The sequence below is a fragment of the Oryctolagus cuniculus genome, chromosome 6, assembly GCF_964237555.1.
Source record: "Oryctolagus cuniculus chromosome 6, mOryCun1.1, whole genome shotgun sequence".
NCBI lineage: Eukaryota > Metazoa > Chordata > Mammalia > Lagomorpha > Leporidae > Oryctolagus > Oryctolagus cuniculus.
In genome coordinates this window covers 82757484-82769550 of record NC_091437.1, presented here as the reverse complement: position 1 = coordinate 82769550, position 12067 = coordinate 82757484, and positions in this window count along the sequence as shown.

Below are 12067 nucleotides of genomic sequence, written 5' to 3'. Positions count from 1 at the left end.
TGGCACAGCGGGTTAAGGTCCCAGCCTGCACTGCTGGCATCCCATAGTGGTGCTGGATCAAGACCCAGATGCTCTACTTCCAATCCAGTGCTCTGCTATGGCCTGGGAAAGCAATGAAAGATGGCCCAAGTCCTTGGGATCCTGCACCCACATGGGAGACCTGGAAGAAGCTCCTGGCTCCCAGCTTTGGATCAGTTCAGCTCTGGCCATTGTGGCCATCTGGGGAGTGAACCAGTGGATGGAAGACCTCTCTCTCTGTCTCTACCACTCTCTGTAACTCTTTCAAATAAATCTTTTTTAAAAAAAAAAAAAAAGCCATTGTGAAATTTACAACAAATCAGTCTAATCAAGTATGTTCTACCTCCACTCCAAAGGTTATTATCAATTCTACAAGTTGTAGAATATTCTCAGAGGATGGCGTTCTTAAGAAAGGATTTGATAGTGAGACTTTTTTAAAAATAAGAGAAACCCTGAACATAAGAAAGCTTTCTGCACACATTTTGGATAATCTAGGGCTCTCTGGCAAGTCGCCTTTTAGCATAACATTTCTCGGTGGTGTAGTGTACTAAGTTGGTAAGGATTCAAAGATTAGAAAATTCATTTTGTCACTGGGAAAGTTCCTATAAATTATAGCAAGAGGTAAATTTATCAAATATTATATGTTTGTAGTTACACTAACCAAATGGCTATGTGAACTTACAATGAAGGCTGCGACTTTGCATCTCCTTGAATTCTTTGATACAGAGGGCAAAAAAATTGACAGTTTAAACAGTGCATAACTTTTTTGTGACCCTGAAATGTGTTACAGTTGGGTCAATATTATTTTCTAGGATGAAAGCAAACTGATTTTGCCTTTTGATTTATAGTACTCCCAATTTCATAAGTCCTAAACTTGTGATGACTTCAATATGAGTTATATATGCTCATCTTGAAAGAACTAGAGCCACTGAGAAATTTATCCTCTATTATGTACACTCGACAACTCTCCAGATCTACTCCTATCTCTTCATGTGATTCAGTATCCAGCGATACTGGCTTGGCATTGGCTGGATATTGGCTTGATGTCTATTCAATATTCTCTCCACGTATCAGTTCTCAAAAGAGGCCCACACAATTAAAACTTGTGATTCTTCATGTGAAATTACTTGCTTCCTATTCAGCTTGCTCATTTTTATTCAGCTGTTAATTATTTTATTTTGCCTTCTCGTATAATGTACTATTTACTTTCTTTGATGTTGCATTACCTACAGCTAGATATTCTTTTATATAAAGAGTTTGCAAAATGTTTTAAGTAGAATATTAATAATACATATGGTTGAGTAAATGAAAGATAATTTTTTAAAAATTTCAAAATAAGCATCATATTAATATCATTTCCCCAGGAGGTACAAGATTCAGAAATTGAAGTTCATGGTTAAAAATTCACTTGTCCACCATGATACCATTAACCAAGGCTTCTCTAACTTGATCATCATCATCACCATTATAATTATCATCATCATCATGATTACATCAGCCATAAAGAAAACCAATCAGGAATATAGCTAGATATAGATAGATACAGATAGATATATATGGACAGATAGGTAATGGGTAGGTGGAGAGACAGAAAAACAGGTAGATTTATTATGAAGAATTGACTGTTATGATTATGGAGACTGACAAGTCCCAAGATCCACAGAGTAAGTCAGCAAATGGGACACACTGAAGAGCTGGTGGTGTAGTTTCCACATGAAGACCATCAGGCTCTAGACCCAGCAAGAGCAACCGTCTGGTTTGAGAGCATTCAGGCAGTAGACCTTCTTTCTGCTCAGAGAGGGTCTCCATTTGTGTTGTGTTGTAGCCTCCAACTGGTTAACTGAGCAGCCCCCCCCCCCCCAACCTCAGGGGAGACAAGCTGTTTTACTCAGTGTCTTGATATAAATTCTAATTTCATTCAAGAAGCATCATGACAAAAACACCCAGAATAATGTTTGACCACATATCTGAGCACCTCATGGTCCACTCAGCTTGATTCATAACACTAACCACACAAATCATCATTTCTACTTAATCTTCCATAGAGGGTATCACTTACAAATTTCCAAACTCCAGACTTTGTTATTGGACTTGTCAGTATCAAGGAAACCATGGATGTTTCAGGAAACAAAAACTAAAACATCACTAACAAAATAATCTTATTATTTGGGAAGGTGTCTGGGCAACACATGCAATCACGACACTCACTGTCGTACCTCGCAGAGGCTCAGTCACGACAGCTGTTTCACATAAGACTACACCTAGCAGTGTGGTACGGTGGGTTAAGCCTCCAGCTGAGACACCAGCATCCCATATTGGAGCACTAGTTCTGGTCTGCTGTTCTACTTCTGATCCAGTTCCCTGTTAATGTCCCTGGGAAACAGCAGAAGATGATTCAAGCGCTTAGGCCCCTGACACCTACATGGGAGACCCAGATGGATTTTCATGCACCTGGCTTCAGCCTGGATGAATACCAACTGTTGTGGCCATTTGGAGAATGAATCAGTGAATGGAAAGTCTCTCTCTCTCTCTCTCACTTCTTCTCTCTCTTCCCTCCCATTCTTTCTGCTTTTCAAATAAATAAAATAAATAGTTTTAAAAGACGATATGGTTATTGACTACAGAAATCCTTTCTATATTCTTCATCATTTATCGCTATCATCCAATACCCCATATGCTTAGTGAACATTTGTTGATTAAACTAATGTATAATGTTCCAGATCTATAGGATGTTGAGAAAGGAAAGGAAGAACAACTCTTTACCAGAGCCTCACAAGAAAATAAAAACATTGTACTATAGCAGACGTGTACAATATATATAAAGGATGGATGGGTGACGGCGTGATGAGTGAGGCAGGGAGATGCACTTATCTCTGAGTGGAGACTGTTTCTATCCACAGGTAACACACTTGATGTCTAATGAATTTGGGGATCATTTAAATTATTATTAAATTTTCATTTTATTTGGAAGACAGAGAGGCAGAGATAGATAGATCTTCCATCTGCTAGTTCACATTCCAGATTCGCCAGGACTGGCCAAGGGCTGAAGCTAACCTGGATCTTCATCCTGGTCTCCCACAGAGTGGCAGGGGCCCAAGGACTTTAGCCATCATCTATTGTTTCCCAGGGGGTGTACCAGCAGGAAGCTGATTCAGAACTGGAGGAGCTGAGATTCACACCCAGGCACTCAGTTATGGGATATAGGTATTTGAAGCACTGTCTTAATTACTGCATCAAATACCATACAAACCTGTATTGAACACCTACAATGTGGTACTGGAACATACTTTGTTGGATGAATTTTAATATCACAAAAGTGTCATCAAATCTTACATGTGTTATTAGAAATTTAATGAAAGAACAGAAATTTGGTTGATCGTTTATATAAGGTAGGCTAACCTACAGTAAGAAAGATGGGTGAATTTCATTCCCTGGAAAATACTTTAAACTTGGGTCCTGGCTTGTTTTCATGGGATAATTTCACTCAGCCTACTCAATTTTAGTTGAATAAATCAGATCTACTTCTGCTTCAGTTACTTTAAAAAATTGAAATTAAAGTCCAATTTTATAATCTACATTTTCTACAAGGCCTGACTCCATTATCTAACTCTATTGTCATTATAAAATCACAGGTACCATGTACAGTCCTATTCAGAACCAGGGAGTACATTCACAGGTGGCTTCCCATGTCTGGGGCGTTTGGCAGACTTCTCGTAAATGCTGCTCCATGGTGCAGTTTGAGGGCCAGCATTTAATACTGTTCATTTTAGTTGGGCACAAATTGAAATCTTGCAGTAATTATATCAAGGCAACTCCAAAACCCAATGTGCCTTGGGCTTCATAAGTTAATGAGGAACCTGCCAAAATTTCTGCCTGGTAGAGTGTAAAAGGGTCATAGAGTTTCCAGACCAATATGTTTCAGAGTAGGCAACTTTCCTACAATTTTAGTGGCCTCTTGGGTGTCTTGGTTGAGTATAATTCTTGGATTACTTATAATGAAATTATTTCATGTTGAATAAAGAAAATGAATTTAACTGGGGAGAAAATATAACACAGGTGGCTTCCCTGTACAAGTCCCAAGAGATGGAAACAAGTGTATTTCACACTCACTACCTCAATGGGACTTTGAGAAAGCAAAATAAGGAAAAAATTGATCACCGTGAAATAAGCCACATGTTACACCTTTTCCATATGGACTAAAACTGGAGCAGGTGGGTTTGTGTAATATAACTGATGAACATTTGGAAAACAACCTGTTAGAGAATGAGGAGGGAAAAAGTTCAGGGGAGAATTTGGTGAGGAAAGACTTTTTAGAGGCAGGGTTAGAATTTGGGATGGAAGTGTGAGTGTAAAAGGAAAAGACTAGGTAAGACAAAGCATTTCAGTCATGGGAGAGATACCAGGTTTAGTTTAGTTTTTGGAAACCTCTGCCTTTTAGGCTTTCACTTGTATATACTTAAAAGTTTTATTAAATTGAGTTTTAAGTGATATGAAATGTACTGCTCAGTTTTAGAAAGGTTAGATACCATAGATTAGGTCAGCAGTATTGACAGCATTCTTACAGGGATTTAATTGGCACAAGGAAATGAGGCTTCCAGACATACCTGGAAAACTGAGAAGTCCATCCAGGGAAGCTTGGCAGCCTGGTGGGCTGCCACTGACTGACGTGTCCAGGCGACATGATTAGGGTGATACGAAATGGGGAGAACTGACTAATGGCATAGCGAAGAGAGGATGGAAATGTTCCTTCCGGTTATTCTTGCCTTTTGTCTAGACATTTTATACAATTGGCCTTCCATATCTCAAGGTTTTGCATTTGTAGATTGCAGAACCCACAGGTCAAAAACATTTGAAAAAAAATTATGGGGGTTGACATTGTGTTGTAATGTGTTAGGCCACCTCCTGAGTCACTGGCCTGCTATATGAGTGCAGGTTCAAGTTCCATTTGTGCCACTCCTGATCCAGCTTCCTGCTAATGTGCCTGGGAAGCCAGTGGATGATGACCATGTGTTTGAGTCCCTGACAGCCACATAGGAGACTCAAATGAAGCTCCTGGCTTTTTTAAAAAAAGATTTCTTTTATTTGTTTGAAAGACAGAGTTACAGAGAGAGGTAGAGACACAGAGAGAGGTCTTCCATCCACTGGTTCACTCCCCGGATGGCTGTGGCCGGAGCTGCGCTGATCCGAAGCCGGGAGCCAGGAGCTTCTTCCAGGTGACTCCCATGTGGGTGCAGGGGCCCAAGGACTTGGGCCATCTTCCTCTGCTATCCCAGGCCATAGCAGAGAGCTGGATAGGAAGAGGAACAGCCGGGACTAGAACTGGCACCCATATGGGATGCTGGTGCTTCAGGCTAGGGCTTTAACCTGCTGCGCCACAGTGCTGGCCCCACGCCTGGCTCTTAAGCCTGGCCCATTGTCAATGGGCAATTTCTTCTGTTGTGGCAATTTGGGGAATGAACCAATGGGTGGAAGTCTCTCTGTCCTTCCTCTCTTCTCTGTTACTCTCATTTTCAAATAAAAAATAAATATTTAAGAAGTTGTGGAGCAGACTTTTGGTGCAGTAGTTGCAACGCTGCTTGGGATGCTCACACCCCAAGTTGGAATGCCTGAGTTCAAGTTCCAGCTTCATTCCTGATTCCAGTTCATTGCTCATGTACTCCCTAGGAGGCTACAGGTGACAACTCAAGTACTTGAATCCTTGCCATCCATGTGGGAGATCCAGGCTGAGCTCCAGGTTCCTAGCTTTGGCTTGGTCCTGTCCTGGCTGTTGTGGGTATTTGGGGAGTGAATCAGCATGAGAACATCTCTCTCTCTCTCTCTCTCTCTCTCTCTCCTTCCCTCTCCCCTTTTCTAATAAGTAGTAAAATTTTGTACAAAATCTCTATATTAAACATATAAACTTTACCTTGGCATTGCTCCCTAATCAATGTAGTATAAGAACTCTACATAATATTGTGTCATAATTAATTTAGAGATTTCAAATATACCTGGATGTAAATATATTTTATGCAAATACCACACCATTTTACATAGGGAATCGACAATTTGTATAGTTTGTTACCTGCAGGGGTCCTGGAACTACATTTTCATTGATATCAGTGATCACCATTTTCTCATGGACACTCTAACTCACATACTGGGAAGGCTGAAAAATTCACAATCAGGTTCCAATAGATAGGAGTTTGCACCACCAATAGAAAACATATACTTCAAAGAGCACAATTCCATCACTTTGTAGAACTAACTTTTACTGTACAAAGACGGCTCAGTGTTGTTCAGCAGACATCCCTCGGAATTGCTGCATTCAGGTGCATGTCCCACGTGCTCCCAGAGAGACATGCATGCAGCATTAACCTCCATCACCTCGCCTCTAACCTAGCGGCACACCAGGAAACTGACTTAGTTTCAGAGCTCTCATGGAGAGTAAGAAAAGCTGCCCAACGATTTCCATGACCAGATTGAAAAGTCTCTCTGGAGCTTAACTCCTTTGGTATCTGCCAACTACCTGTAACCATAAAAGCTCTTTCCCTCTGGTTTAGGGCGTATGCATGTCTGGTGACCTTTATGGACACCAGCATCCTCCCTTGACAAGTCTGAGTCATGCTTCTACTTTGGAAGACAATAAGTAATTCATCTTTTTCCTTTTTTAAAATATTTATTTATTTATTTGAAAGTCAGAGTTATAGAGAGGCAGCGGCAGAGAGAGAGAGAGAGAGAGAAAGAGAGAGGTCTTCCATCCACTGGTTCATGCCCCAAATGGCCGCAATGGCAAGAGCTGGACTGACCTGAAGCCAGGGGCCAGGACCTTTTTCCAGGTCTCCCACATGGGTGCAGAGGCCCAAGCACTTGGGCCATCTTCTACTGCTTTTCCAGGCCATAGCAAAGAGGTGAATAGGAAGAGGAGCAGCAGGGACACGAACCAGCACCCATACACGAAGCCAGCACTGCAGGCAGCAGCTTTTCATGCTACACCACAGTGCCGGTTCTGATTCATTTTTTCTTGATGAGCAGCATTGCAATAGGATTCTCTTTCCCAGAGTAAGTAAAGGTGAGCATCAAATTCTGTACCATCTTAGCAGCTACAGTAGGTGATTTGAGCACCTGATCTCCCAGTGAATCAATTATCAAGGCCCCCTTTTTTGTTTTAATTGAATCCACAAAACAATTAAGATTAATTAATAGTCCATTATTTCTTCAATTCATCCTAAATTGCTGCCCCTATGTGATATTTTTCAACAGTCTGTTTTCAGCAAAATTCTGTGAGTTGAACACTCATAATTGTCAAGGGAGTTTCTTTGTGATGTATAGTACTTAAAGCTTTGGCATGTATGCTCAGGGAAGTGCTAAAACTTTATCACCTGTGGATCTGCACTGACCCTTAATTTTTTTTTTATTTTTAATCCAGTGCAAATAGTTATTGTCTGTCTTTCAGAGTTCCAGACCAGATGTTAGAGGGCTCAAGTCTGGTTCCAGTTTATTCCTATGATATTCTGTCTTGAAGAAAAAAAGAAATCTATTTATAAAGACATCTTCTCAGAGTAAAGTCAAAAAAATATTATGTATGCAAAGTGAATCATAGCATATTTGTCATTAGAACGTGTAAGTCTTTTACAAACCAATTGCTGGCTGGCATGGTGGTGCAACAGGTTAAACTGCAGCTTGTGACACAGGCATTGCATATCAGAATTCCATTCAAGCCCCAGGTGTTCCACTTATGATCTAGTTCCCTGCTTATGTGCCTGGGAAGGCAGTAGATGATGGCTCAACTCCTTGGATCCCTGACTCCAATGCAAGAGATTCTGTTAAATTCCCATCTCCTGGCTTCTGTCTGCCTTAGCTCTGGGTGTTGTGGTCATTTGCAGAGAGAACCTGTGGATGGATGATCTCTCTCTCTCTCTCTCTCTCTCTCATCCTCTGAAAAATTGCTTTGACTTATTTACTGTGTTTATAGAAGAATTGAACCTATGTTAATTTATGTTTATGGTTGAACTTAAATATCAGTTAAGATTTATGGAAATTATAGAAACATCCAAAAATACATATATGTTCAAGAATGCTCTTTGCAGTATTGTTTATAACAACAAAATAGTAGAAACATCTTTAACTTCCATCAACATATATATGTCAGAATATATGTAGTTGTGAAAGATACATGGTGGAAGGCTAGTTTTGGACATATAATAAATATGAGCCAGGCAGTGTAATGAAGAAAAGTCATCCTTATTTTTAAATTTATGTATATTTATTTTTGAGAGGTAGGAAGACAGAGACAGATGGACACACAGAGATTTTCAATTTACTGGCTCTCTCCTCAAATGCCTGCAACCTTAGAGACTGGCCAGGGTGAAGCCTGGAGCCTGGAACTCAATCTGGGTCTCCCAGTGGGTGACAGGGATCCAAATGTTTAGACAATCACCTGCTGCCTCCAAGGGTGTATATTAGCAGGAAGCAGGAAGCAGGAGCAGAGCTGGGATTTAAACCCAGGACTAAAATATGGAATTCAGGCATTACAAGAGGCATTAACTGCTACTCAAGTGCCAGCCTTGTGGAAACGCACTTAGAGTAGCAAAAGGAAAGTCTGTGAGTTTCCCTGGGAGGGTGGGGGGACTAAAATGTTCCATTCTAGAAAGTTCCCGTCTCCCAGCAGTACTCTAGCAAGCAGAACAGTAAGGCTTTTCCCCACTCATTTTGTTTTCCTTACTGTGGAATTTAGGGACATGAGCTGGCTCTTTAGAGATGTGCCATGAAACAGCACGATTGAGCATTCCTCTTCGTCAGTTCAAGAATAAAACTGGCAAGTGTGTTTTATTTGTTTGTTTTTGATGTTTTCCTTTTTTAACTTAGTTTTTAACAGATTCAATATGGTTTGTAGATACAATTCTAAGAACATAATGCTATTCCCTTCCTTCCTTGTGCCCTTACTTCCTCCCACTCTCTTCCTCCCTCCTCCTTTCTCCCTACTTTTTTTTAGTTTTTGAGATAACATAGTTTGAATTTACATTACAGTGAAAAGGGTTAGCCATTGTCTATATTCCCACTACACTAGGGTCTTTTTGCTTTTTACTTGTTAAACTTCTTATTCAGTGAAGTATTGAGTCATTTGTTTCTGTAAGTAATATTTTCTCAAACTAATGTACAAATTTTCCCTTCATTGAAACATTTATCCTTACCAAACACAATTTTATTTATTAACTCAAGGTAAATGCTCTAATTAAGGAAGAAATTTACATTTCACTGCTAAAAATCTTTAATATGCACCTGTAGGGGCATGATTCTCCACAAGCCTTTTGTGTTTCTCCATGTCTTGTTCCAGACTATCACTTGAATTATATTTGTACAGTGAAGTCTTGGAATACAGATATTGTGTCTCCCTTTAGGCAATAGACATATTTGTTTATCATCCAGCATAAGAAAGAGAATGTCTCCTTCTTAGGCAAAGTCCAGACGGCTGATTGCCCATTATAAAAGATTTGGGTTTCCTAAACTTGTAGCTCTTCTCCCATAATGCACCCCACTAAATCTGGGTGTCATTTGACCATCTTCACAGCTGAGGAACTGATAAAAATGCTGATACTTTGTCTGCTGTAATTACTGTATTAAATTTCTTTTTCTGTCTCGGATGCAGGAGTCTTGTGACATTTATCAGCATCTATGAAACAGGCAGGCTAACTCATTAGCTTGCAAGTTAGGGTAAAATGCACAGTTAATAACTGGACTCTGTCATGCTTCCAAGTTATTTAAATTATAAGTGACTTCATTAGCACATTTAATCACATATTTTTATAGAAATAAGAAGAGCTTATTTAATATCAAACTCTGATAATCCTGAGATTCATTAATCTCTGCCATTTTTTTCTTAAAGTAAGCAATTTTGGTCAAACTAACCACAAACTGTTTTAAGACTCTTATCATAGGACAAAATGAGTTTAGAAATATACCAAGAAATAATTGACATTTAAAAATTATTTCAGTTACAGTGACTGATTCCCAGAACAATTTTTTGACAAATCAATAGAAAGAGAGACTCTGTATTGATTAATTTGCCAAGGATCATATTATCAGTGAATTCAAAGCAATTTAAACATAAAAAGAACTGAGTCAATATCAATGTTCAAATTAGATCACACTTTATAAGCAATGAAAATACTTTGGTTTAATTTCAAGCAAATAATCAATTGACAGAGATAGTTTTCTCCAAAGAATATTTCAGGCATGAGTGGATTTTTGGTTAATAACCTTATTTTCTTCCTTACTAAGTTTTGCATAACTTTGAGAAAGTATTTTCCCTATGATTCCATATAACCCAGAGTAAATGCCTGCCAATTGGTTGCACCTGATGCCAGTGCAGAAGATTGACTTATCTCCATTCAAAGGCTCTGTGCCACAGGGATGGGAGCTGTGGTGCAGTTGCTTAAGCTACTGCTTTTTTTTTCCTACATCCCATACTGGAGTGCCTGAGATAGAGTCAGGCCTCTGCCTCTGCTTCTGATCTAGCTTCCTGCAAATACACCCGTGAAGCAGCAGATTATGGCTCAAGTACTCAATCCCTGCTGTGCACTTAGGAGACCCAGGTGAAGTTCCTGGCTCCTGGCTTCAGCTTGTGTTAGCTCTGGCTATTGTAGGCTTTTGGGGAACAAACTAGTGAATGAAAGATTATCTCTCTTCCCTCATTCCCTGTTTTGCTTGGCCATTAAAATAAATAAAAATGAATAATAAATATTTTTAAAATAAAGCTCTGTACCATAGATTTAACACACAAAAGGAACTTAATATAATTAATGTCTGTAGAGGGACTCAATACAAAGGGAAATGAATGATAGAACCAAAACATCTTTCTGGCAAAAGAAAAATTTTATCTGGGCAGAAGTCTAGCTAAGACTTCAAAAAGTGGGGTATCAAGAAAAACTTAACAGACTATGCAAGCCCAGATGAAAGCTGTGGAGACTAAAATGGAGCAAGTACTGTCAGGGAAATGATGATCACTATGTGTTGGTTGCTCTCGTGAGCTGTCCAGATTGAAAGATGTTTAGTCACGTCCAGGGCCAGAAACATGAGCACCTGGGGAATTTCTACGTTGAACAGACATCTGAAGCTAAAGGACTGGCAAATTTTGTGGAGAGTACAGGGTGATCAACAAGATCATGGTGAAACCTGAAGAGCACCCACAGAAGAAGATCCTACCCAGGAGACTGGGAAGACCCAGCTGCAGATCTGGTCTGGAGCTCATGTACATGCGCAGAAAGTGAGCGGTACATTGCAATTGAACCTTTCTCCAAATAGTCTTGTGACCTCAGACGAAACATTTACACCATCCTTGGTCTCAGTTTCCTCAACCTCCCAGTGAGAGATGAATCTGTGAGCATTCCTCATTTTATTATCTCATTAGTAAGGAGTAGAGAATCTGAGACATGTTCAGGATTGGGCATTATATCAAGGAGCTGCTGAAGCTGAGACAGTAGGCAGCACAGATCTCATGTCCTCATGCAAAACCTTTTTGCCTTTGGGGTTATCCAATGATTTCATACTGATGTAGAGGCATAGTCTCAGGTATATCCAACAATTAAATTGTGGGATTGAATTAAATACTGGTTGTCATTGTGACGTACTACACATACCAAAGCACAATCTATAGGTATAGACTCTTTGTACAAGTATTATTCCAAATATATGAAGCTCAATTGCTTTTCCATGTTAGACCATCTCCTAAACATGTATAATAAAAGCAGCAGTAGGATTTCCACTAATGAAGTCAACAGGTCAAATGATGATTGGATACATGTAATGCCACAAGAGAAAACCTGTTTGGATCTGCCTCAAATCCTTTAATTCCTTTGTTATAGAGTTAAATATTAGACTAGGAAATTGCAGGTTTGCTATGATAGATGAAAAATTTGCTGGCATGGCTTTAAAAAGTTCACAGCCTGTATCTGAGTGCCAAGCAGTATCTCTCACATTATAAAAGCAAAGTTTATGCCAAATTCTTATTCCTGGAAGGCAAGCAAACTTAACATACAAAATAGCGATATCTCATTCAAGAAGGAAGTACAGT